Genomic DNA, 22,478 nt, shown 5'->3' on the forward strand with positions numbered 1-22,478 from the left:
GCAGCCCGACCGAACCAGCCCAGCTGGGGCGGTCGTCGAGCAGGAAGGACCGGTTCCCGTGGTCGGGTCATCCCACCGGGACCGTGTCCTCCTCTTCCAGAGCCTTGGGGCAGTCGAAGGCCCTCACGGAGCCGGTGACTCCCGCCCTATGGCGAGACCCACCCGCGTACGGAGCGCCCTACAGTTACGGGTCGACCTCCCTGGAACCAAGAGGAGAACGACCTGTCTACCGTCCAAGCACGGCGCCCCCACGCCAAGCCGAGGCCTCGGCCGACGGAGGCGAGGCTTCCCCGTCGGAGGACTCCGCCTACAGAAGGGTGGTAGGTCTCATCAGGAGGCTCCATGGAATTCCAGAACCCTCGGCACCTAAGGTGAATGCCTGGAGGTTGAGCCTCCTGAGATACACTTACCGTGACGCCCTGCCGAAGTCCTCCCTGGCCCTTCCTCTCGCCCCAGACCTAGTACTGGGACAAGAATACATTGATAACTTGGTGGCCAGCAGTGCGGAGGCCCCCAAGTCCCAGAGTGCCTCAAAACTCCTCCAAGGTCTCAAACCACAGGGCAAGGTTTATATTTCGGAAGGACGGCGCCCAGGTCCCTGTAGGGTGGACCCAGCCTTGGACATCCTGGGACAAGGCGGCTCGGACGAAAGGGCCTCTTCAGCCCCTGTGTCCTTCTCACCCACTGAAGCCGCCATGATGGAGGAGATGTCAAGAGATCTTGTGAACGTCTCCTCATGGCTGGACTGGTGGGCCTCCACGTTGGTGAACGTACGAGCCTCCACAGACCCCGACGATCCTGAGCAACAAGGTCTCCTGACGGACCTTCTCACCTCCGGGGGGAAAGCCCTCAAGTTTATGGCTTACCAGGCACTCTCCTTGATGGCCAACTGGGTCCTTAGAAAACGGGACACAGTGCTTTCTAAGTTGGCAAGGAAAATCCCGGACAGAGAGGCCCGAGTGGTTCGTAGCCTACCCCTAGGAGGTGAGTCGCTGTTTCCGTTGAAGGAGCTAGAAGTGCTAATGGAGAAGGTGTCCAAGAGGAGAGAGACCAACGCCCCCAGACAAACATCCTCCAGGAGGCCTCCTTACAGGAGATCAGTCTCGGATAGTGCCGTGACTCCTCAGGCCACCCCCAGCTCTTCGAGGAGGGACGCCCCCTCCTCCTCCTGGACAACAACACCTCAGCCCTCCCACAGGGGAGCTCCAGCTTCTGCCAGCTCCTTCAGGTAAGGTTACTCCGCCTCGAAGAGGGGCAGATCAGGCCGCCCCTCTAGGAGAAGGTAGAGGGAGAGGCCCCCTACTCCCGCCCAAGCCTCGGGTTGGGGGATGCCTCAGACCTCATTGGCAAGCATGGAAAACGCATGGGGCGGATGCTTGGACGGTGACCGTCCTGAAAGAAGGCTACAGGGTCCCCTTCATAGCGGATCCACCCCCTCTTTTTCCAGCCACCCAGACAGAATGGTTGGCTTCCCGGGGACCCGTTGAAAAGGGCCACCCTACAAAAAGAAGTTTCCTCCATGTTAGAGAAGGGAGCCATGGAAGAAATCCTTCTCCCAGGGCCAGGCTTCTACAGCCGCCTGTTCCTGGTGGAGAAAGCAACGGGGGGGGGGGGGGAGGGGTGGAGACCAGTGATAGACCTGTCGGCCCTCAACAAGTTCGTCAAGAAGACGAAGTTCAAGATGGACACCCCAAAATCCGTCCTGATGTCCTTGAGGTAGAAGGATTTTATGATGACGATCGACCTCAAAGACGCGTACTTCCAGATCCCGGTCCACCCGTCGAGTCGGAAGTTCCTCCGGGTAAAATGGGTCTCCCAGATCCTGCAGTTCAGGACCCTCTGCTTCGGCCTGTCGACGGCCCCTCAAGTGTTCACGAGGGTCTTCGCGACGGTCTCAGTATGGGCTCACGAACGAGGTATCCGTCTCATCAGATACCTGGACGACTGGTTGCTCCTTTCCAGCTCAAAGGCCCTCTTGGAAGAGCAAGGGAAGGACCTCCTCCAATTCTGCAGGAGTCTGGGAATCATTATCAACCTGGAAAAATCGAACCTAACTCCATCCAACAGAATGGGGTACTTGGGTATGACGTTGGACACCGTGCAGGGGAAGGCCTTCCCCTCGGAAGACACGATACAGAACCTCATCAATATCATTCAGCCGTTCCTGTCGGAGCTTTCCAGGAGGGCGAAAGACTGGCAGAGGCTGATAGGTCACCTGGTCTCATTAGAGAAACTGGTTCCCCAAGGGAAGATACGGCTCAGACCCGTACAATGGAACCTCAAGGTCCTATGGTCCCATACAGGCTCTCAGAAAGCGTTGATTCCGGTCCTTCCGGACACGAGAGCAGCCTTAGAATGGTGACGATGCCAGTCGAACTCCCTCAAGGGGATGCCCCTCGGGTCCTGTCCCCCCGAGTTTCTCCTGTTCACAGACGCCTCCAGCCTAGGGTGGGGAGCCCACCTGCGGGAGGAAACAGCAAGCGGTACCTGGTCGGAGACCGAAAGGCATCTCCACATCAACGTCCTGGAGCTAAAAGCAGTACAGAAGGCATGTCTGCACTTTGCAAGTCGGTTGAAGGGAAACACCGTGGCCCTAATGTGCGACAACGCCATGGTGGTAGCCTACATAAAGAAGCAAGGTGGCATGAAGTCGAAAGAACTGTGCGACCTCACCATAAACATCCTGCATTGGGCGGACGAGCACCAGGTGATACTTCTAGCAAGGTTCATCCCCGGGAAAAGAAACGTGCTAGCCGACAGCCTCAGCAGAATGTGTCAGATAGTAGGGACGGAGTAGTCCCTACACCCGGAAGTGGCCAGACTCATCCTTCAACGCTTGGGCGGGTCCCCGGTGATGGACCTCTTCGCAACAAAGCTCAACGCCAAGCTACCGGTCTATTGCTCCCCGGTACCAGACGAAGGAGCAGCCCTAGAAGACGCCTTCCAGCACAAGTGGGACAACCTGGACGTATATGCCTTTCCCCCCTTCACGCTGTTAAGGCAGGTGCTCAACAGAGTAAGAGCCTCCCAAAACCTAAGGATGACTTTGGTAGCGCCCTGGTGGCCGGAGAGAGAGTGGTTCGCGGATCTAAAAGACCTGGCAAGCCATCTGCCTTGGCCTCTGCCCCCCAGGCCAGATCTGCTGAGTCAGCCTCACTTCCTCAAGTTCCACGACAACCCTCTCTCTCTTCGCCTTCACGCCTGGAGACTATCGAGCGGCTCCTGAAGAAGGAGGGGTACTCCTCCTCCACAGCTAAGAGGATGTCCCTATACCTAAGAAAATTCTCAACCGTGGTCTACCAGGCGAAGTGGGCCGCCTTTACGAAGTGGTGCGCGGCAAAACACATAAGACCTCTTAAAGCCTCGGTCCCTGACATAGCTGACTTTCTCGTGTACCTTAGGGATAAAATAGGGATGTCAATCCCAGCTATTAAAGGAGTATGAGCAGCCTTAGGCCAAGTCTTTCTCCTGAAAGGCATCGACCTGGGGACCTCGAGACACATAGCGATGCTGATTAGAAGTTTCAAGCAGGCCTGTCCTCCTCAAGCCAGGAGAGTGCCCAGATGGGACCTGGCCAAGGTTCTGAAAATGCTGTGTCGTCCTCCCTTTGAACCCCTCAAAGATATCGGGGACAAAGACCTCACCCTCAAGACAGTCTTCTTGCTAGCCTTGGCTTCAGCTAAGAGAGTAGGTGAGATCCATGGTCTGTCCTACGACGTGGCACACTCCAATGGGTGGAGGGAGGTATCCTTCAAGTTCGTACCCTCCTTTGTAGCAAAGACTCAGAACCCAGCAGTCTGGGACCCGAGGTTTGAAGGTTTCTCAATTCCGGCCATCCCCAATACGGGCAATACGGAAGACCTGAAGTTATGCCCAGTCAGGACACTCAGGAAGTACCTGGAAAGGACGGCTCATCCCCGTGCAGGTACCAAGAACCTCTTCGTCTCCTCAGGTGTTAATAAGAAGCAAGTCTCCAAGAACACTATTTCCTTCTGGCTGAGACAAGTCATCACTAGGACTTATGATGAGGACAAGGTGGCAGTACCAGGCACTCCCCGCCCCCATGACATCAGAGGCCTGAGCACTTCCTTGGCCTTTGAGAGAAACATGGCAGTGGGGCAGATCCTACAGGCCGGCACTTGGTCGCACCAGTCGACCTTCACTGCCCACTATCTCAAAGACTATTCAAGAAAGTCTTTGGATGGATTCTTGGATTCTCCATTGGGACAGTCATCGCCGCCCTTCAAGCTGTGTAGCGGCAGGCTAGAAGACGTCCCCAACGGTGAATAGACTCGTCCCTACTTCTTCAGGAGAAGATTCAGTAGAGAAGATGTTAAGAGGTGAGTCTTAAAATATAAGCGTAAGGTTTCCGCAGTTACCCTCTATCCGCTCTCTGTACCCCGCATTCCTTAGCCCTCCAGGCACTATGTGCCAGACCAAGTGGCAGAATGGCTCTCCCGCCTCCTAAGGTGTAAGTCTCCTATAGAAAGTAGTTCTCGCTGAGTATATTGTGTCGGACCAAATCAAAAATTTTAAACAATTTTTATTTTTCCTAACATACTCACCGAGAACTACTTTCGGGTAATGGCCCTCCCGTCCGTCCCCGAGTGCCATTCTTCCATTGCCGAGTTGGGCTAAACGTTGAACTTAATGAGGATGCTGACCCGGGAAGGCAGTGACCTGCCCTAATCCTGCCCTCAGGGCGTATCCTGGCGGCGCGGGTAGAAACTATATGGAGCGAGATAGGGGGGTAAAGCGGGAAAATCTTGGTCGAGATTGAGAGGTCAAGTGACTCTCCTATAGAAAGTAGTTCTCAGTGAGTATGTTAGGAAAAATAAAAATTGTTTAAAATATATATATATATATATATATATATATATATATATATATATATATATATATATATATATATATATATATATATATATATATATACACACACATGTACATATATATATATATATATATATATATATATATATATATATATATATATATATATATATATATATATATATATATATATATATATATAAATACATATAGATATAGATATATATATGCGATCTTAACAGCAAATGGAATGTGGATCAACAAGGATAAGACAGAGATTATGCACCTATCACGAACACCAAACAACGTAGATGTAGAATTAGAAGGTCATACACTGAAACAGTGTAGAAATTTCAAATACTTAGGAGTGGAGTTTTGTGACCAAAACGATCCAAAACTGGAAATAACTGCCCGAGTTCAGAAATTCAGTAGCAATTTGTATCTGCTCTACCCACTAATGAAAGACAGAAACATACCTCGCAAAGTGAAAACCATAATATACCTAGCTATTTTAAGACCAATATTGACTTATGGCCATGAATCATGGACATTAACATCTAGAACTAGAAGCCAACTCCAAGCAGCTGAAATGAAAGCCTTAAGACTCATAAAAGGTGTGACAAGACTGGATAGACTACGAAATGAAGATATTAGAAGAGAACTGGGAGTGGAGGGGATTCTGGATTTTGTGGAGAGAGGACAGCTTAGATGGTTTGGACATGTCAAAAGAATGGAGGAAGAGCGATATCCTGTAAGGTTTTTGGAATGGACACCAGAAGGAAGGAGACCGGTAGGAAGACCAAAACTGAGATGGCTACAAAACATAGAGAGAGGAGTAGAGAGGAGAGGCTTCAGTTTGCGGGAAGTTGATGAGATGAGGCTCTATGAGGATCGCCAAAAATAGAGACAGTTCTTGAAGCAGGACGACTGACAGGCCTGGAGGCCTACCTGGCGTCTGGTGAGAAAGGTGAGATATATATATATATATATATATATATATATATATATATATATATATATATATATATATATATATATATATTTATATATATATATTTTATAAGAGATTTTGACACTGGTAAAATCTATTTTTGGGCGAGATAGAAATTTAGTCCTGATGGAAGTTCTTTAAAGATAGCTTTCTACTTCAGCTATTTCTGCGAGTGATATACCAGAGAATTTTACCTGTAGATGTATCACAGGAGCGAAGATCCCGAGAGATATCGTGTATGAAACAGAGACTTGTTTAAAACAAGCCACGGCTATGCTTCCCCGAATAGAGTTAACCTTGCGTCGAAGGACATGGGATTGGATTGGATACTTGGCAGAGAGAGCTGTTACAGTTCCGATCCCAGTGTGCTGAAAACATGTTCGCTAGTTCACCATTCCAGTAGCAGCCATCGTATGATGCGAGGCCTCACACTTGGAATTGGGAGGGGATGAAAAGTAATGGGCGTGTCCATTAGGACGACAGGGCTCTCTCACCCAAAAATATATTTTTATTTTGTCAAAATCCCTTTTTTTGGGCTTGAGTCATGTCGTCCTGATGGAAGTGTACCAAAGAATTAACATTCTCAGTTGTGGCCAGTTGGAGTTTTTAACCCATTTCAGTTCTTAGAACTCTCACTATTTATATAAGGACTAATGTAGCATTATGAGTAGTGTGTCAGAAATAGATGTGTCTACACCTCCACATAGCAGTTGGGATGACAGCCCCAGGCTATGATTAGCATAAGCGAGTTTTTTTTTTGTATATTACATGGGAACAAAAGAATTATCTGCACTGTCCCACTCAGTGTGAATTTTTTTTTTGTTCAAAGTGATCTATCTTACCGAAGTCAGTAAAAAGAAGGGTTAAAAAATGGCGGTACACTGCCTTTTTATTTGGGTACAGTAGGTCTATATAAAGGAATTGCAAAAAGATCTAAAATCTTTTATCATATCCAAAAATTCATGAATGTAACAATAATTGGTGCAACAATATGTACATTTAATATGTGTAGAAAACAGAAGTTTTCACCCCAGAATTATGTAATAGAATAACAATAATAACTCATCATATAATAAGAGGAGAATATTACCTTTGATTCCTCACTATATATATATATATATATATATATATATATATATATATATATATATATATATATATATATATATATATATAGTTTAATACACACTGCAAATGATAATATTATTAGACTGGAAAGGTTCCAATTATACAGTCCATAAGACTTCATGAACAACACTAAGAAGCTGGTTTAATTACACTATCAGCCGCCATCACAAAGTGTTTAATCTCTTTCCATCCCGTGTAAGCTTGTAAGCCTTCAAAGGACATGTACCGGAAGAAGTCTAAGGAAGAGGTAACTTTCCTAGGGTCATGACCCAATGGCATACTATCGAGGCCACCCGTCTGATAAAATAGGTGAGTTTGGATCTTAGCTGTTTCACAGAGAAGTTAGATCATGTTGTTCCCCTCTAAAATGTTGTCCACCCTTAAAGGCCCCACTCTTTAACAGGTAGTCCTTAAAGCATTCCCTGGGGTACAAAGAAGGGTCTTCCTTTAGTGGAACGATCTATCAAGGTCCCCAATGTTTTGTGGGAAGTTAATTTTTAGCCATGAATACAGGATCCGGGTAAAGATTTACCTCCCCCGATTCCGAGAATCCAATGTGGCCATCATCCCTTGAAAGTGCCACAATCTTGCTGACTCTAGCACCAGAACCCATAGCAAGCAAAAGATAGACTTTTGAGTAAGATCTCTCAAAGAGGTAGTGTTGTTATCTATTTAGAAGGTTAAGTGCAAGACTTTATCCAATGACCATGAGATGGCCTTGGGAGGAGCATTTGGTTTCAATTTAGCACATGCCTTCGGGATCTTATTGACTAGTTCACTATTGAGTTCAATATCAAAAGCATAAGTGATAGGTCTAGTTAGTGCCGAATTACACGAGGCAATAGTTGTAGAGGCCAAACCTTGTTCATGTAATGAAATAAAGAATGAAGTACAGAATTCCATAGTAATGGAAGAGGGCTGATGTACTTTAACAAATTCCATCCATTTTTTCCAGGACGACAAGTATTGTTGTTTCATAGCAGCGAACATATTCTATAAAATCAATCCTCTCCTTTGGAACTCCGAACTTTCTTTTGGCTGCTAGGGCGGGAAAATCATGAGCTGTAGGTTTTTCGTTGTCCAGGAGGAAACAAAGACAGTCTTCTGTTGAACATTCTGGGACATCAATGGAGAGGGTAGAGGGATCTGGTGAGGTTTGAGTTCCAGAACAAGAGTACCAATTGCTCTTGGGTCAATTTGGGGCCACTAGTGCTACTGTCCCTTTGAAAGTTTGCGCTTTTTTCAGGACTTTCATTACGAGGTTGAATAGTTGAAAGAGGTAAATGTGAGGCCACTGGTTCCAACCCAGTGACATATTATCTGTCCCCGCCTCTTCCGGATCTAAGTTTGGTGCTACATATCGGGGAAGCTTCTTGTTGAAGTTCGCAGCAAAGAGATCTATTTGCAGTTCTTGGACTTGCTCTAGGATGAAACAGAAGGATTTTGCATCTAGATACCATTCTGTTTCCAGAGGCTTGGATCTTGATATGGCGTCCACCATCACATTATGAACCTCTTCTAAGTGAACTGCTGAGAGATGCCAATTTCTCTGCTTTGCCAAAGTGAGAATGGCTAAAATCACAGGGTTGATCTGAGGAGACCTTGAGCCCTGTCTACTGATTCAGTCTTGCTGTCGAGAACTAATTTGTTGTGTGATTTTTGGGGAGGTTTCAGTCTCCTCAGAGTCAGAAACACTGCCATGGCTTCCAGAATGTTGATATGGAATTTCTGAAATGTGGCTGACCACTGACCCTGTATCTTCTTGGAAGGGGAATGTCTCCCCCAACCCTGTTCCGAGGCGTCCGTGAGGATTGTCACGGAAGGAGGATACTGTAGAGGGACCTAAGTCTACAAGCTCTTGTCAGTGGACCATGACATGAGCTGTTTGCGCAGTAAAGCCTCGGTTTTGTGGCGAAGATCTCTTTGAGCGTTTGAGGCCTTTCTTCTCCAGACTCTGTTGGCATATTTGAGTCTTGCTTTTAGAATTGGGTCTGTCACGGCAGCGAACTGCAGTGATCCTAAGACTTTCCTGTTGACGTCTGGTGATTACTTTCGATCAAAGTAGGCACCTTACAGAGTTTGCTATTTCATTTCTCTTGCCCTGAGGTAGAGATAGGATGCGTGACTTTAGATTCCAGTGAAGCCCTAGCCACTGGAATTCTTGAGTTGGAGATAGCCTGGACTTTTCGAGGCTAATTTGAAAGCCCAGAGATTGTTGGAATTTCATGACTTCCAGAGGTGCTAAAAGGCATTCCGACTTCGTTGTATCCCAGACAAACCAGTCGTCTAGGTATACCATCACTCTAAGGCCTTTGTTCCCGAGTTGTTGGATAACGATGTCAACTAGTTTTGTGAAAATCTTTGGAGCTATACTGAGTCCGAAGGGCATAGCTCTGAATATGTAGGCCTTTCTTGCCAGTTTGAAATCAAGGTAGGGGGAGAAGCGCCGACCTATCGGAAAAGGCCAATAGGTATCTGTAAGATCTTTGGAAACGGTGTAGGCCCCCTGGGGTAGTTGGTTCCGTATTTGCGAGCTAGTCAGCACTTGGAACTTGTCGTTCAGAATGAACTTGTTTAGTTGGGACAAATCCAGATTAGTTCGAAAAGTGCTTGGATCTTTCTTTGGCAAGCAGAATAGCCATCCTTGAAAGTTCATGAATTTTATGCAACGGATAGCTCTCTTCCTGAAAAGATCCCGTATATAATCCTCCAAGAATGGGGTCGTTTCTGTCTCTATTTCTTGCCTAGTCCTTTGAAGACTATGCTCTTATTCTTCTGAGCCGCCCTGTTCATTACCTCCTTGACCACCTTCGGAGGGAAGAGATCTTTCCCCCAGATGTTCAAGTCGATCAACGTTTTAGGCTCATGCCTAATAGTTGCTGTGGCTAAGACGTGCTTTCTGCAGACTATTCTTGCTATAAAGAAAGCATGCAGATCCCTGAAGGTAGCCAGATAAGTCTTTGCCAAAGCTGGGAAGAGGTCTGATTTTGAGTAGTTCCTAATCAGCATTTTCAAATAGGACTGGTGGGACAAAGAAGCCGATAGCCTCTCTTTGGCCTTCAATTCTGCCTTCAGCAAGAATTCGGAAATTCTAGGCAACCTTTCATTGAATTGTTTGCTTCCAGTTTCCCGCCTGTAAAGGTTTGTTGGAAATCTTCCCAACGTTCTGAGTCATAAGGAACTGCTAGAGAGACAGGTTTGCACTCCTCTAGTACTGGCAATGGCCTACCCTCAATTACTGCCTTCTTCACAGCCTCTAAACCTTTTTTAGGCAAAGGGAATGGCAGTATCTTTAGGAGCAATAAAGGTGGCTGTTTCCTGTCAAAGGCAGAAAGTTGAGTGTTGGTAAACTCGACCAGCTTTAGCTCCCTTACCAATATGGTTTGAGCCTTGCTTTGCTGTCCAGGGTGATAGTCTCCTTGGGGATTGTATCATCCCTCATGGATGCTTCAGAGTTCCGCCTTACATAGCAGTAAGGATAACAATCAATCGAGGGGAAGAATTCTAAGTCTCCAATGTGGAGGTATCCCTCACTAAGAGCCATATGCTCTGCATATACCAAAGAATCTTCACCGAGCAATCTGGAAGACTTGACGCTGGTGGAGCCTTGGACTTAGGTGTCTGCTGAAAAGCCTCTATCTTCGCCTCTAAGGACGCTTGAGCTCTTTTATGTTCGGCATGGATAGTTTCCATGAATGCCTTCATGGATGCCATAAACTCCAAGTGACAGGGGAACAAAGGTGTATTTGGAGTAGGAACAGGAGTAGAAGTGGAGGCAGGGGTGTCAGATACAGGCATGGAGCTGTACTTACCTGATGGTCATCTAGGGACTCATCAGATGTTTCCGTAGTCAGCAGGATCCTCTCTCCCTCTGATGGCATGGAAGAGGTTGTCAACATGTTGTCGGCATCCAAGCTCATCACATGAAGAGTGTCCCGAACTTCATCATCTGCCTGATCTAGTAGCACCGTCGGTATCTGGTGACCGAAAACAGCAGTCACCTCGGATTTTGGGAAGAGGAGGTCCTTAAGTTCCATTGAAGGAAGGTAAGGGGCACCTTGTTGAGAGCTCTTATGGAAGCCTCTCAATCAATGCCTAATGGTTATCTGACTCTGTGCTTTCTCGTCCTGGGAGACGTTGGCTACGTGGAAACCAGTATAAATCAGGTTATTGCACACGCCGCAGTTGGTAGGTTCCCAAAGGGCAAAGGAACCTTCAGAAGCATAGCAATCAGCAATTTCCGGCAAGTCATGTGGCTACTAGGCAATTTGACCCGCTTGATGCAGGTTACCGTAGCACACTCCATGTTTTCAGCATCCTGTAAAGATAGGAAATAGTCAATGAGTACAAATTGTGCAAAAAAATTTTTTGCATATCTTACATTATGCAGGAAAATTTTATAAAAAGAAAATTTTCAGACATCTAAATTAAAAATTTCTACCTACTCTAACAGAAAAACAGAAAACTCCTGAAGCAATCTATCAAGATGGCGCTGCTAAAAGGAATGGTGAACCAGCAAGCATGTTTTCAGCACACTAGGATCGGAATTATAACGGCTTTCTCTTCCACATATCCAATCTCATCCCATGCCCTTCGAGACAAGGTTAAATCTATTCGGGGAAGGAAGGCCGGGGCTTGTTTTTTAAACATGTCCCTGTTTCATACACGATATCTCTCTGGATATTCGCTTCTGGGGATAGAACCCTGTGATACTGCAACAGGAAAATTCTCTGGTAGGTCACTTGCAGAAATATCCCAAATAGAAAGCTGCCTTTCAGGAAATTCCACCAGGATGACATGGCTCAAGCCCAAAAATACACACACACACACACACACACATACACAGTAATACCTCACTATATTGCAGTTCACAAATCGCTTCCTCAGTACATCTTGGATTTATAGATATATGTAATTCTATTTTATGGACTCCTCTTTATATGACAGGTCGCTGAGGGCAGATACGTTTTATATTTTTCATGTTTTAGTTATTTTTTTATAAATAGTAATTTTTGTGCACAAATTGATAAAGTAAGTTATAGTAATACCAATGTACTCGTGTAACAATTAAGATCTCGCATATCGTACAAGAACCAAATTTTCACTCATAAATAGGGATTTTATTATGCATCTCTTGTATCCTGCGAGTTCTGTTTTTGTGACCTACTTATTTTAAACTAACCTCTTTTGATCCACCTCTTTATCCCAACTTTTTGTTCAAAAGTTAAAAAAGTAAAAGAGATTGTATGATATAAGTATCATTGGTATTGCCTATGGCTATAAACAACCGAACGAAAAAAATTATTTTCTTGTGAATAACCAATTCGAATAAAAACAGTGCTTTTGCTTACATTTCAACTTTCATACGATACAAATGACGTTAAAGTAATAATTGTTTCTTTTAACAAGAGAAAGAAATAATTCAGTAGTTTACCTTATTCTAGGCATGCTTCAAATAATTTGGGAGAGGTGGATCTACCTTTGTAACTCCTTTCTCAATTGGGATTTTTTCAATATCTTTGTAGTTTTAAGGATTGCTGTACTTACTGTATAGTTATCTTCAAGTGTTCTTCTACAAGATTCATCTATTCCTTATCTTTGAAGGTCTTTCATTACTGCTGAAGTTTTGACAGAATCAAAAGCTTTCTCGTAGTTTATAAATGCCATACATAGTAGTTTGTTATGTTTATTTTTCCATTAACTGGTTAATTACATGGAAATGGTTAGTCCTGCCTGCTCTCCTGGATGATCGAAGTGTAGTAGTGTTTCTCTTCGGCCTAATATGATCTTTGAAAATATTTTATATATTATTGGGAGTAAACTTATTGGGTGGTAATTTTTAGGATTTTCGTGTTTCCCTTTTTGTGAATTATTATAATAATAAAGTTTTTTCCAAGCGTTAGGTACAGAACATTCTTGCAGACATTTTGTGTACATGTATTATTAAATCAGTTTTTAGGCCATCATCTCTTGCTACTTTGCCATTGCCGTCTTATAATGTTTTCTTTACTTCTCTTACTGTTACGTTTGGTACCGGCTCAATTGTTTCTCTTAGCAAAGTTATTTCTTATATTACTATTGTAATGCATTATAAAGTAATCCTCTGCAATTTTTATTACTCCATCTCTTTTTTTGATAATATTTCCATTTTTATCCTTTAAATCAAACAGTCCTCTTTTCATTTATATGATGCTCCTGCCTTTCTTTTCTGTTTGCTCACTTTTGGTTTGATTGTGTTTACGAATGTCTTGGGTTTTTAGATTTTTATTGGTTTGGATATTTCTGCTAATTATATTTCATCTCTCTTGGATGTTACCCTCTTTTCCAATCTTTCATTTATTTATTTTTCTGGTCTTTTCTGATAGTTTTCCTTGATCTTGTGTTGGAACTTTTCCCCCGTTCTCGTTTGCTGATTCCAATAGAAATGTCGTTAAATTATGGTTCATTTCTTTACTTGTTTTCATTCCATCATGTAGTTGGGTGTATTTATTTTGTATTGCTTACCTAAACTCATCAAATTTTGCTTTTATTACTGGAGTATTTATATTTTATTCGTAGAATTAGTTTTCTCTTTCCTATACAAATTTTGCTTTTCACCATTCTATGGTCGCTTGATTTTTAACATGTTTAACACTCTTACATCTTTAATTAAATTAACTTTTTCACAGAGACTAAAATCTATTTCGTTTTTCTTTTCTTCACCTGCGCTTCTCCATGTTAAATTTCCATGTTCATTTTTCTTGGTGTTCATGATTTTAATTTTTTTTTTTTTTTTTTTTTTTTTTTTTTTTTTTTTTTTTTTTTAGCAAATTCTACAAGCATGCCTCCTTTGCCATTCTTTGTGTACTCCAAATTTACATACTGCTAATTCTCCTCCATTCTTTTGACCTACTTTAGCATTGAAATCACCCAGAAGAAATGTAAATTGAGTCATGTTTGTTTCATAGATATCTAGATATTCATAAAATGTTTCTATTTTATCCTCCTGATGGGATGTTGTTGGTGCTTATGTCTGAATTATCTACAATTTATACTTCTTATTTAGTTTGATAATTTATCTGGCATTTCTATCACTAGTATATATATATTTATATATTTATAAATATATATATATATATATATATATATATATATATATATATATATATATATATATATATATATATATATATATATATATCTGTAGGATACCTTAACATGATGAAATGGTTTGCATTTCTCCATGATCATGAAAGCTCTACTAGTCAAGGCCACTCGTACTTGGTTGGTTTGCTGTCAGCATTGATATTAAAGTGTCCCATCAATAACCTGCGCTTTTGCTAGCGAGGAGATGAAATGGCCAAACCCCATACATGAATTGACATGTCTGAAATTTTTGTCCTGTAGTGGACTAGAAATACCTGCATTTGTTGCATATATATATATATATATATATATATATATATATATATATATATATATATATATATATATATATATATATATATATATATATATATATACACACACACACACATACACACACACACACATATATATATATATATATATATATATATATATATATATATATATGTATATATATATATATATATATATATATATATATATATATATATATATATATATATATATATATATATCCTAACAATTAATTTGATAACAGGTGGAGATGGTTTCATATTAGTAAAAGTTACGGAACTTTACATATATATATATATATATATATATATATATATATATATATATATATATATATATATATTATGTAAAGTTCCGTAACTTTTACTAATATGAAACCATCATATTAGTAAAAGTTACGGAACTTTACATAATATATATATATATATATATATATATATATATATATATATATATATATATATATATATATATATATATATATATATATATATATATATATATATATATATATATATATTATTATTATTATTATTACTAGCCAAGCTACAACCCTAGTTGGAAAAGCAAGATGCTATAACCCCAAGGGCTTCAATGTGGAAAAATAGCCCAGTGAGGAAAGGAAATTAGGAAATAAATAAATGATGAGAACAAATTAACAATAAATCATTCTTAAAACAGTAACATCAAAGCAGATATGTCATATATAAACTATTGACAACGTCAAAACAGATGTCATATATAAACTATTAACAACGTCAAAACAGATATGTCATATATAAACTATAAAAAGACTCACGTCAGCCTGGTCAACATAAAAACATTTAAGTTCTACTGATTCAACTACCCGATTAGGAAGATAATTCCACAACTTGGTAACAGCTGGAATAAAACTTCCAGAATACTGTGTAGTATTGAGCCTCATGACGGAGAAGGCCTGGCTTTTAGAATTAACTGCCTGCCTAGTATTACGAACAGGATAGAATTGTCCAGGGAGATCTGAATGTAAAGGATGGTCAGAGTTATGAAAAATCTTATGCAACATGCATAATGAACTAATTGAACGACGGTGCCAAAGATTAATATCTAGATCAGGAATAAGAAATTTAATAGACCGTAAGTTTCTGTCCAACAAATTAAGATGAGAATAAGCAGCTGAAGACCAGACAGGAGAACAATCAAAACAAGGTAGAATGAAAGAATTAAAACACTTCTTCAAAATAAATTGATCACCGAAAATCTTGTAAGACTTTCTCAATAAGCCCATTTTTTGTGCAATTGAAAAAGACACAGATCTAATGTGTTTCTCAAAAGTAAATTTGCTGTCGAGAATCACACCTAAAATTTTAAATGTTTCATACAAATTTAAAGAAACATTATCAATACTAAGATCCGGATGTTGAGGACCTACCGTCCTTGACCTACTTACAATCATACTTTGAGTTTTGTTAGGATCCAACTTCATACCCCATAATTTGCACCATGCACTAATTTTAGCTAAATCTCTATTAATGGATTCACCAATCCCAGCTCTACATTCCGGTGATGGAATTAATGCAAAGAGAGTAGCATCATCTGCATATGCAACAAGCTTGTTTTCTAGGCCAAACCACGTCATGTGTATATAGAATGAAAAGTAATGGGCCAAGAACACTACCCTGTGGAACACCGGATATCACATACCTATACTCAGTATGGTGCCCATCAACAACAACCCTTTGAGATCTATTACTTAAAAAATCAATGATAATGTTAAGAAACGACCCACCCACTCCCAACTGTTTGAGTTTGGAAACAAGGGCCTTATGATTAACATGGTCAAAGGCAGCATTAAAATCAAGGCCAATCATACGAACTTCCTGACCACAATCAAGGGATTTCTGGACAGCATTGGAGATTGTAAGAAGGGCATCACATGCTCCAAGGCCTTTACGAAAACCAAATTGCAAACTTGGGAATAGATGATTACCTTCAGCAAACCTATTAAGACGTTTTGCCAGAAGACTTCAAAAACTTTAGATAATATGGGAGTTATGGAAATTTGGCGGTAATCAGTGGGACTTTAGCTACAACAAACACATTTACATAGAGGAGTAACATTACCAATTCTCCAACAAGTGCTAAAAGCTCCTCTTTTTGCTAACTTGCGCAAAATAACAGATAACTTTGGAGCTAAGTAATCTACTGTCTTTATAAAAAACAAAGGAAAAATACCATTTGGGTCTACGCCTCCATAAGCATCAAGGTCCATCAACAGAGCTGTAATTTCACGATATTGAAAAGCTAAACTAGTTAGTTTAGCCTCAGGAAAACAGGAGGAGGAAGTTCAAGTTTTTCATTATTCAGTTTACTGTCAAAAACATCATCCAAAAGGGTTGCCTTTCCTTTGTACAGTGAGTGACTGAGCCATCTAGTTTAAGTAAAGGAGGAACTGCTGCATCTACACCAAAGAGTGCAGATTTAAGGGTAGACCACCATTTATGTTTCTGAGTTGTACCAGAAAGGGTTTCTTTTATGGTTAAATTGTACTCCTTTTCAGTTGAGGCATAAACTCTCTGAGCAAAAGCTCGAGGCTGAGTATAGTTATTCCAGGTCAAATCTGATCTGTTATCCTTCCAAAGATGATAGGCCTCCTGCTTCTCCAAATTAGCACGTCTACAATCATCATTAAACCATGGTTTGTCCTTCACTCGGTACCTTAGCACACAAGAAGGGATACGCCTATCAATTATGTTGACTAGATTCTCATCCAAAGGGACAACAGGATCTACACTACCATACAATTGTGACCAATTCAAGCACAAAAGATCATGCAAAATCCCATTCCAGTCTGCTTGAGATTTCATATAAATTTTACAAGAGTATGATACATCAGGGACAGGCTGTTCAGTCTTTACTACTAGTGAAATAATGGCATGATCAGATGTCCCGACTGGAGAACCAACCTTACTAGTTATAACGCCAGGGGAGTCAGTGTATACGAGGTCCAAGCAATTACCAGACCAGTGAGTAGCTTCATTTATGATTTGCTCCCAGCCTGATTCAGAGACAAAGTCTAAAGCTCTTAAGCCATGGCGATCGGTAGGAGAGATAGAATTTAACCACTCCCTATGGTGAGCATTAAAATCACCAACAAAGACAAAAGAAGCCTTTCTATCATCTTGTATCTTAGCCATAATGGTAAGAAGACAATCGAAGATAGAATCATCCATGTCTGGATTCCGGTAGATTGAACACAAATAAAAGTTGTTATGCCTACCACAAACTTTTATTACCTGAATCTCATGACATCCACATTGATAGCAGGACTTATGAGAAGCGCGGTACTCAGTCCTAATATGCACCGCCATTCCCCTGGCCCTAGGGATGGCATCACGTTTCAACATTATTGGCTTCTTAAAACCAGTTATAAGGAGCTCAGATGAGTGCCTCATATTATAAACCAAAGTTTCGGAGCACAAAAGAATATCATACTGTCTGGATCCAACTGTAAGGTCTTGAATATTTGCATGAAGACCACGAATATTGCAATACAGAAGACGGCATTGACGAAATCTATTACGTACTGGTCCCGGATCTCGCTCAGTGTCTCCAGACAGCATATTAATTCTTAATATCATACTTAAAAACTAGATTAACAAGAATTATAACAAAAAAAATATGTACAAAATTATAAATAAAGTGATTGATGAAACCCATAGACTATAGTAAAAAGTCGGAAAACCTGGTCAACATGGAGGAGCCGATACACCATGCAAGGCCAAATACCCTTCAGGATAGCCACTTCAGCTGAAGGGAGGATAGTAAGGATGGTTTTGAGAAGAAAAAGAATCGGAAAAGGAAAAGACAACCTCTTGATAAACCACCAGGCATCCATGGCCCTTCTATTAAGCCTGCCCAACACACCATTTATAAAAATCAAGAGGAAGAAAAAAAAAACAATAGGATAGAATTAGAATAGTGTGCTCGAGTGTAACCTCAAGCATGGGAACTCTAACCCAAGACAGTGGAAGACCATGGTACAGAGGCTATGGCACTATATATATATATATATATATATATATATATATATATATATATATATATATATATATATATATATATATATATATAAATATATACACACTGTATATTGCCTAACAATCGATTTAATAACAGTGAGATAATTTCGTAGTAATGAAAGTTACCGAACTTTACAAAAGATATCTGCAAGAAAGCTCTAAACCTACATCTTGGGAAAACTTTATCATTATACTAATTCACAAAATGGGAGACACAAATCTGAATTTGAAGTATATGCTACACGTACAGTAGTCTACATGAAGTTTACATTAACAATCCGTATGTAACACGTACGTAAATTTACAACCTCTTTTTACATAAGATTTTAATTTATTATCCCTTCTTTTTCATATCTTTTATCGTTTTTGTCCAATTGTTTTAAGCTTATTATTTCCCTTTAAGAATATGTTATCCCTTTCTGCATAAAAAATTACAAGCCTTTTTGTTAGAATAACTAGAATGAAAAGAAGGCTTGTCCACATTCGGTAAAATATTATCTACAATATTTTATCTAACATTTTTCCTTTTTTTTTCTGTTTGCTTTTCGTTTCTGTTATTCACACATTTTTATTGTTCATTATAATTTTTTTATTGGTTATTATCGTTATTTCATTTTCTCAGTATTTCCCACAATATTTTATCTGTTAATTCTATTTAATGCTGATTTTGTATGGAGGAATTTACTGCATTAAACATGGATTTTGTTTTCTGTATCAGAGAGCTGAGTAACCTCTGGATTATTCTATTCTTAGTTAGGCTTCCCACAAAGCTCACATTGATTTATTTGTTTTATAAAGAATTTTTTCCTCTATGAATCTTATTTCTTAATGAAATTTTTTTTTTTCAAAAGAAATATCTGTAAACATAGCATAAACTAAGAACATGAACTGTGTTTCTCTCTACTTTTAATTCCTTCTCGGTTTGTGAAAAAAACACTTTGGTCAGAACGGAAAAAAAGGTCTGACAGCTTTGATTGATTAATCTTTCTGGCTGCCAGTAAAATGAAATTTAATTTCCTGTTTGACTTTGATGCTTCATTCTAAAAAATCAAAATTAGGGTTTAGGGTAATTGATTTAAGAAAAAATCCCATTTCATCGTGTGATGGTAATTTTTATATGCTTTCTTTTAATTTTTTTTTTTCACAATTAAGGTACCGATTATTGTAAATTCTATAGGAATTCGAATTTCTTTATTTTTCTTCACTGAAATAATAATTCTCTCAAAAGAAAATTATTCAAGCATACGAAAGTTAAGTAATAATAATTCAATTTCAAAATCTTTACCTGTTTTCAAAGCAGAGAGAGAGAGAGAGAGAGAGAGAGAGAGAGAGAGAGAGAGAGAGAGAGAGAGAGAGAGAGAGAGAGAGAGAGAGAGAGAGAGAGAGAATCTTTTCTTATGTTTGTAATGCAAATTTATATTTTTCTTCACACATCTTATATTACATAAAAAAATATTACGTAATCATAGTATATGTGTGATTCTCTTTTAATAATTTTTTTCTATTAGAATTTCAATGCAAAACGTTTATCATTGAATAGTTTACATGTCTTAGCAATAAAATTGTCATTTATATTTGTTTGTTATTCATTACTGCATTGTGTAGGAAGAGAAACGACGTAAGGTGGGTGCAAAGAAGTGCAGGTGGTTTGAAAATGTCAGGCTGCACACAGCAATATTAAACGTGAGTAAGCGAAACTTCATTAAATATTTTGCGGATTACCAAACTACAAATAACCGAAACCTCGAAGATGGATGGCTGACTGTAAAGCAAAGCAATGAAATAATGATTTACACAATGCCTAAGCACTAACACTACCCAATAAATCCCAAAAGAACAATGTTGTAGACTAGGTGAGAGGTCGTTGCTGACTGATTCACACTGATTGTGTGTTTTATTATTCCTGCGCATGCATTGTTACTAACTGCATTCTCTCTTCTTCTTGAGTAGGCTTAGCATCTGCCTGCGTTCAATTATAAATCTCGTGTTCTGTAGATGACAGCAATTTTTAGTGAATATTTCCACGAAATAAGTGTTGGATGATGCACCAAGTACGTCGTTAGTGCACTGTTTGTTACATAAACTAATGACGCCAAAGTGCTTCATGTATCCTCAGAGGGTTGGTTAATGGATGGTGGAACCTGAAGAGGCAAGAGAACCCAAAGAAGGATCTGGCGGTACCAGGGCTATCAATTCTGGTATTGAGGCATGTGAGCCAGGAAAACCTGTAGAAAGTGCCAGAGATACTGGGAAGGAGTCTGGAGAACCTGCAGAAGGTGCTGTAGATAATGGAACAGGTGAATCTGGAGAACCTGTAGAATGACAAAGACCTGTAGGAGGTCAAGAAGTAGTTGAGGTAGAGGGTACAAGATCTGTTGTAAGAATATCTACTGCCTGGAAGTAGCTTTCCAGGCTAGTCTATAAATTTACACTCCCTTTTTTTTTTTCCAAGATCTGCTTGTAACTTACCAGTAAGTCCATTACTTGAAACCTGTCAGTAGGTCTTACTGTACCTCTTGATTTTGTGGGTCCTTGGCATCAAACTTTCCTAACTCTTGCTGTATCAGTGCAAATCTGTCTGATATGTTCTTTGTTGTAAATCTCTGGGGATTTGGGTGTGGTATGTTTTCTTACTCCTCTTTAATTATCTACTTCTCATTTTGAATAAGGTCTTCAACAGATAGCTTCTCTCCATGAAATGCTAGTAGTTCTCTGGCATCATCAGCCTCCACCTCCAAATCAAGCTGCATACTCAGTTCAATAATCTTCTTGCTGTGAGAGTAAATTGTTTCCTCAAAGTCTTGGAAATTACTCGCAAACTGGGGACAGATTTTTCACACCATTCAATTTTGCTCCACTTCAGGTAAGAACCACTAATGTTTTTCACTGAGGAAAAAATGTTGTAGGACTTCCAAAAGTCTTCAGAGTCAAGTCTGGGTTGTTTTCAGTTGCTTCCAAGACCATAAAAAATGTCCTTTGAAGGTAAAAGGCTTTGAAGTAGGCAATGACACACTGGTCCATTGGCTGCTAAAGGGAAGTAGTAATTGGGGGGAGATAAACTTCCTTGATATCTGAATCAATGTCATCCCGATGGTCAGGGTGATCAGGGGCATTTGCCAGAAATAGTAACCCTTTGAAGGGCAAATTGGTCCTACATTAATACAAACCCTTTGCCCTTAATAGGAGTATGCATTCAGCGAAGCTGGATTCAGTTGTTAAAATTTTTAACGAGGTAGCAATAGTTACTGCAGGGCGAACAGGAACCTTCACCTACCCGACAAGCCACTGAAGAGTTAATTTTTTTCAGCCACCAGATAGTACTGATGGACTAATGGTGATCTCATAAAACTGCTTTAATCGTTAGACAATTATAGGGCCGATCGTAGCTTGCGAGGGTTTTAAGGAAGAAGAAAGGTTTTGCATTTTCCCAATAACTGTTGCCGATTGACAGTTGAATGTATATTTTCCCAACAGCATTTCTTTTGGGGTCTATCCTCTCGCTTTTGTGGCCTTGTGATAACAACCACAATGTAATCTTAAGTAAGTTGGAAATCCTTAGTATCAATGTAATCTGTCAGAGGAAGAAGTTTATGTTGCCGCATGTGAAGCAGATGGGAAGCCTTCTGTAACCTAACATTCCTTGTAACACGATAGAATGTCCACCTTGTTATGCTGTCTCTTCCTGTGATCTTATCTAAGGGGATCATTCTCTTCATTTCTCCTCTATGCCGGTTGGAATGAAGGGCCCCGCTCTTACAGTATTTTTCTCGCTTTGGGCCATGAAAACAAAGTTGACCGATTGATAGGAGTCGCTTGCAAAACTAATACCGTTTCTCTCCCTGTGGGAAAAGCAGTGCTGTTGCAGGTGTCCCTATGACTCCCTTCATCACAAAGGGAGAGAAAACAATCTATTATCGAGTCTCAAGTATGCCCACTAGCGCCCTATAATGTACGCTTGCTCTTCCATAGGAGCACGCCCTCACCTGTTCAGTCCTACCATCATCTGTCTGTGTGGGCACCCAATGTGGTCCAAGAGCCAGGGC

At 40.5% G+C, this 22,478-nt stretch overlaps 1 protein-coding gene and 1 pseudogene across 1 annotated transcript in view; one reads left to right on the forward strand and one right to left on the reverse strand.

Annotated features, from left to right (window-relative positions):
* LOC137644739 (histone-lysine N-methyltransferase, H3 lysine-79 specific-like) overlaps positions 1–10,775 on the reverse strand; it is a 33,059-nt pseudogene extending 22,284 nt beyond the window's left edge.
* LOC137645792 (mitochondrial amidoxime reducing component 2-like) overlaps positions 1–22,478 on the forward strand; it is a 331,716-nt gene that overhangs the window by 120,025 nt on the left and 189,213 nt on the right. The gene's annotated exons all lie outside the window — the stretch shown is intronic.

The sequence above is a fragment of the Palaemon carinicauda genome, chromosome 8 (genome assembly GCF_036898095.1).
Source record: "Palaemon carinicauda isolate YSFRI2023 chromosome 8, ASM3689809v2, whole genome shotgun sequence".
Taxonomy (NCBI): Eukaryota; Metazoa; Arthropoda; class Malacostraca; order Decapoda; family Palaemonidae; genus Palaemon; species Palaemon carinicauda.